We start from the raw sequence: 6,000 nt of genomic DNA on the forward strand, positions 1-6,000 counted from the left end.
CCTGAGCAGTGCTGAGCACAGGGCAGGATGAGCTCCCTGCTCCTGCTGGCCACACTCTTCCTGCTGCAGGCCAGGATGCCCTTGGCCTTCTTGGCTGCCTGGGCACACTGCAGGCTCATGTTCAGCTGCTGTCCACCAGTACCCCCAGGTCCCTCTCTGCCTTGCTGCTCTGCAGGCACTCTAGTTAGGGTTGGGTGCTCAGTTGGACTGGATGCTCTTGGAGGTCTCTTTCACCCCTCTGTGCTCTGTGACAGCTGTGTGAAAGCAGCTGTGGGAAAGCAGGTGTGCTTTGCTCTGGTGGAGTCAGCTGTGGCTTCTCTGGCTGCCCCGAGCAGCAGGCCAGTGTGAGCCTGCACAGGGCTTGCACGGTGCCAGCACCAGGGCAGCATGGCAGAGCCCCATGTGCCAGATGCCCAGGGGCTGTAGAGCCAGCACCCTGCTGGCAGGGGGGATGCCAGCTGCCCCTGCTGCGTGTCCCGCTCCTTGCATCAGCTGCCTCCGGCTTCGATGGGACCACAGAGTGAACCTGAGCAGCAGCCCAGAGGAGCAAAAGGACCTGGCTCTTTTTGCCAGCTTGCTCCTTAAGCTGGATCACATCCACATCACCTCACAAATGTTAGCCCTGGTCCAGGGGAGGCTGGTGCAGATGTGAGCAAGAACAGCTGGCGAGGAGGGAGGGAGGGAGGGAGGGAGGGAGGCTGCTCCTTTCAGCAGCAGGGCTGGCCTAAAGGACTGGGGAGCTATAATCTTCTACTCCTCTCTTCCAGTGTATTTACTGGGATGTCAGCTTCTCAGGAGGGCAATAGCAGCTGCTTTAATGGCCCTGAAATTCCACAGTAGTCTTTAGAAACCTTTCATATGTGCTTAAGTGTCAGGCCTCAGGAGGCCAATGGAATCACCTGCCTGAACTTCCCTTCCACAGGCAGATCCCTGTGTCTGCTGCTGGTCTTTCCCAAGATGCTCTGACTCGCTGCAGGTATCTGCTGAAGTAGGTTTAAGTGTATCTGGCAAGGTTAGTGAGTGAGCTCCTTGGACACGAGGCTGGATGCTGACCAGCACCAGGGAACTGCTTGAGAGAGTCCAGCACAGAGCCACAGAGATGCTGCAGGCAGTGGGAGATCTTCCTCAGGAGGAGAGCCTGAGGGAGCTGAGGGCTCTGGAGCCTGGAGAGGAGCAGCCTGAGGGTGAGCTCCTGGCTGGGGCTAAAGCTGTGCAGGGTGATGCCCAGAGGCTGGAGCCAGGCTCTGCTGGGGGATGCCCAATGCCAGCCCAAGGGGCAGTGGTGGAAGCTGAGGCAGAGGGAGTGCCATGGAAACAGAATCTTTTGCCTGTGAGGGTGAGAGAGGCCTGGAGCAGGCTGCCCAGGGGGGCTGTGGAGTCTCCCTCTCTGGAGAGATTCCAACACCCCCTGGCTGTGTTCCTGTGTGCCCTGCCCTGGGTGACCCTGCTCTGGCAGGGGGGTTGGACTGGGAGAGCTTCCAAGGACTTTCCAGCCATTAGCATTATGTGACTCAGTTTGTGGTCATATGGAGGGGTAGGTTTAGGGAGGAAGGTTAAAGCTAGCTCTGCTGCCTTCTGTTTGCTTGGCTGTCCTCTCTGCATTAGTCTTAGAGCAATATGGAATGCTGGTATGGTAACAGCAGGTTTCTGTGTGAGGAGGTGAAGGAGGAGAAGGATTGCACCTTCCTGAAGCAGCCTCTTTGCCATTGCCAAGCTAGCCTTGGAAAGTGATGAAGCTCAACAACCTCTACAGAAGGTCCAGACAGCTGGAGAACCTCTATTGTGGAGAGAGGCTGAAAGAATTGGGGCTGTCCAGCCTGGAGAAGAGAAGACTCCAGGGAGACCTTAGAGCTGCCTGCCAGTACCTGAAGGAATAGAATTAATAGACTAGAATAGAATTAACCAGGTTGGAGGAGACCTTTGAGATCATCAAGTCCAACCTAGCACTCAACACCATCTGATCAACTCAACCATGGCACCAAGGGGCTCATCCAGGCTCTTCCTAAACACCTCCAGGGATGGGGACTCCACCACCTCCCTGGGCAGCACATCCCCAGGGCCAATCTCTCTTGCTGGGAAGAATTTCTTCCTCACCCCCAGCCTGAACCTCCCCTGGCACAGCTTGAGACTGTGTCAAAGGCTGCAGAGGGACTGTTCCCAAAGGCCTGCAGGGCCAGGCCCAGGGGCAATGGCTTCAGAGCAGAGCAGAGCAGATTGAGCTTGGATGTGAGGAACAAGTTCTGCCCCAGGAGGCTGCTGGAACACTGCAGCAGGCTGCCCAGGGAGGTGGTTGAGGCTCCATCCCTGGAGCTATTCCAGGTGAGGCTGGAGAGGGCTCTGGGCAGCCTGCTCCAGGGGAGGATGTCCCTGCTGGGGGCAGGGCTGGGACTGGATGAGCTGTGGAGCTCCCTTCCAGCCCAGAGCATTCTGTGACTCTATGGTTCTGTGACTGATACTTTGGAAGGCGTTTGTCACGGTTCTCTTTCACAGCATTTTTCTCCTTTGCATGCAAAGCAAACCTGGCCACTCTGAGGCCCTCAGGGTGCCATTCCCAGCTGAAAAAGGCTTTTTGGAGGAAGCCAGTTCTATTGTTAGCAACACACTGGTGCTTGGTCCTCTCTACCAGACTGGCCACTTGCTTTGGGCTGTCTGTGCCTATGTTTCCCACTGCTGTTTCCCAGGGTAAAGGCTGTTCCAAAGTAGGAAGAGAAGATCATTTTGATTAAAGATGACAATCCTCACTGTGCATTAACTGTGGTAGGTCTGGAGATCACTTCCCTCCAAGTGCCGAGTGCTGCACTTTGGCCACGGCAACCCCAGGCAGAGCTACAGGCTGGGGGCAGAGTGGCTGAGAGCTGCCAAACAGAGAGGGAGCTGGGGGTGCTGGTTGACAGCTGCCTGAACATGAGCCAGCAGTGTGCCCAGGTGGCCAAGAGGGCCAATGGCATCCTGGCCTGCAGCAGGAAGAGTGTGGCCAGCAGGAGCAGGGAGCTCATCCTGCCCTGTGCTCAGCACTGCTCAGGCCACACCTGCAGTCCTGTGTCCAGTTCCAGTGCAGGCAATACTGCAGCTCAATAGCAGTGCTCATTTCCTGCCCCAGCAGACCTGAGGCACACTGAAGACTCCTGTGCTGGTCCTGCTCACCAGCCTCTGAGAAGCTGTGGTGGTGCACTGCTGGACACAGCCTTTCTAAGCAGGGAAGTCCATGTGCCCTGTGCTCAGCACTGCTCAGGCCACACCTGGAGTCCTGTGTCCAGTTCTGGGCCCCTCAGTTTAAGAAGGACATTGAGAGACTTGAAGGTGTCCAGAGAAGGGCAACAAAGCTGGGGAGGGGTCTGGGGCACAGCCCTGTGAGGAGAGGCTGAGGGAGCTGGGGTTGCTTAGCCTGGAGAAGAGGAGGCTCAGGGGAGACCTCATTGCCCTCTACAACTACCTGAAAGGTGGCTGTAGCCGGGAAGGGGTTGGTCTCTTCTCCCAGGCACCCAGCACCAGAACAAGAGGACATGGTCTCAAGCTGTGCCAGGGGAGGTTTAGACTCGAGGTGAGGAGAAAGTTCTTCACCGAGCGAGTCGTTCGTCATTGGGATGTGCTGCCCAGGGAGGTGGTGGAGTCCCCATCCCTGGAGGTGTTCCAGAGGGGATTGGATGTGGCACTTGGTGCCATGGTCTAGTCATGAGGTCTGTGGTGACAGGTTGGACTCGATGATCCTTGAGGTCTCTTCCAACCTTGGTGATACTGTGACACTGTGATACTCATCTGGAGCTCCTTGGCTAGGGGTGCAAAGTGGGTCTCCAGGAGGGAGGGAGTGCTGCAGGAGGAGAAGCAGAAGTGGAGCAGGCCAGGCTCCTCAGTGCTGCACACCGGCTTTGGGGAAAGCTAGCGAGCCACCCCCGAGCTCCAACGGCTGCACTGAACAGTAGCTCACTGCCAGTAGCCTCCTTCCACAGGAGGAAGTAGAAACAGGACCTGGTTCCTTTTTCTGAGCTTCTATATCCCAGGGGCTGCTGCTGCTGCTGTTAACTCTGATCAACTCCTCTGTTCACTTGAGCTTCACCCTTGGCTGGGGCGAGCCCGGGCCCTTTCCCTCCCCACCTGTCACAACTGCAGCGTGCTTTGGCACCCCGCAGAGCCTCCGTGGCCGGAGCAGACCCTTCAGGGACAAGTCATGGCAGCAGCTAAGCCACCTCTGCTCCAGGAGCTTTTCTTCCCTCCTGTCTGCCTGCTGAAGAAGAAAGTGTTTGCTGCTCAGGAAGGTTTTCCACTTGTGGCTCCTTCAGCTTTCCATTACCTCGGCGAGGTTACGCGGGGTGCAGGGCTGCAGACTGGGCTGCACTTGTATGCAGAGGTGTTCAGACTTAATTTATTCCCTTCTCCTGGATAAAGATTATTGCAGCTGTGTGTTTTGGAAAACTCTCAATGAAGGGAGTTCAGCTCACACAACACACTCTCAATAGGGCACTGTGCTCTAGATTTCCAGGTTCTGTTTTAATTACACTTGCATATTACCTTGGAGGAAGCTGAGATCTGGAAAATGTTTTCTCATATACTATGCCTTAAACCTTCCTGACCTTCTGCTTTATACCAAGCACATTTATGTTTGTGATGAAAGCCATCTAATATGGGGCAAGGTTTGGCTCTCCCAGGATCATCTGTCAGGAGCAGGCTGTCAGGCCCTCCCAGCAAAGCCTGAGCGCTTTGCCCTGAGCAATGTCCCCATCAGGCCTCACCTCAGCAGTCATTCCCTCTTCCCTCCCTTCACCAAGAGCCACAGGAGTTGGCCATGTGCAGGGCAGAACTGTGGCCCTCTCCTGGGGTAATGAAAAGCTCCTTCTGCTCTGAGGAACCCTGCAGGCACTGAGCAACAGCTTAGGGCTGCTTAGCCTGGAGAAGAGCAGCCTGAGAGGAGATCTGATCAATGGTCACAAACATCTGCAGGGTGGTGCCAAGCAGCAGGGGCCAGGCTCTGCTCAGGGCTCTCCTGGGACAGGACAAGGAGCAGGGGACACAAACTGCAACCCAGCAGGTTCCACCTCAGCATGAGAGAAACTTCTTTGGTGTGAGGCTGCTGGAGCCTGGAGCAGGCTGCCCAGAGAGGCTGGGGAGTCTCCTGCTCTGGAGGCTTTCAAGCTCCACCTGGATGTGCTCCTGTGTGACCTGCCCTGAGTGATGCTGCTTGGGGCAGGGAGCTTGGTCTCAATGATCTCCAGAGGTCCTTTCCACCCCTTACCACTCTGATTCTATGGCTCATGCAGTGCCAATGTAATGCTCATAGCCTGGAAAACCAAGCAGGAGGCTCAGCCTCATATGGGATAGGATAGGATAGGATAGGATAGAATAGAATAGAATAGACCAGATTGGAAAAGACCTCAGAGATCATCAAGTCCAACCTAGCACCCAACACCTCCTGACAACTAAACCATGGCTCCAAGGGCCACATCAAATCCCCTCTGGAACACCTCCAGGGATGGGGACTCCACCACCTCCCTGGGCAGCACATCCCCAGGGCCAATCTCTCTTGCTGGGAAGAACTTTCTCCTCACCTCCAGCCTAAACTTCCCCTGGCACAGCTTGAGACTGTGTCCTCTTGTTCTGGTGCTGAGTGCCTGGGAGAAGAGACCAACCCCCACCTGGCTACAGCCTCCTTTAGGGAGTTGGAGAGAGCCTTTCCTCACAAGAGATGTTCCAGTCCCCTGCTTACAGGCTGCTATAATCAGTCCCCTACTTATTGAAGCACTCACTCCTGGAGGCTCAGGAAGGAGGTGAAGCCTCCAGCCTGGGACCAAGGTGTCTGCTCCTGAAGCTAGCAGTGAGAGGGCTGTGAGGTTGCACCTCTACCTGCCTCAATGCCTCACCTTAAAAAGCCAAGTGAGTTCTGATTGTTTGATTTCAGAACAAGTAAAGAATTATATAGATCTATAACTCAGCTGTGCCCAAGGACTTTCAGCTTATGGAATGGAAAATTTCCCATTAGGAAGTGGTGGTTATGGAAAAGCAGTGCTA

This window comes from Melanerpes formicivorus, unplaced genomic scaffold (assembly GCF_026170545.1).
Source record: "Melanerpes formicivorus ecotype bairdi unplaced genomic scaffold, bMelFor1.0.p_v2 SCAF_116, whole genome shotgun sequence".
NCBI classification, from domain to species: domain Eukaryota; kingdom Metazoa; phylum Chordata; class Aves; order Piciformes; family Picidae; genus Melanerpes; species Melanerpes formicivorus.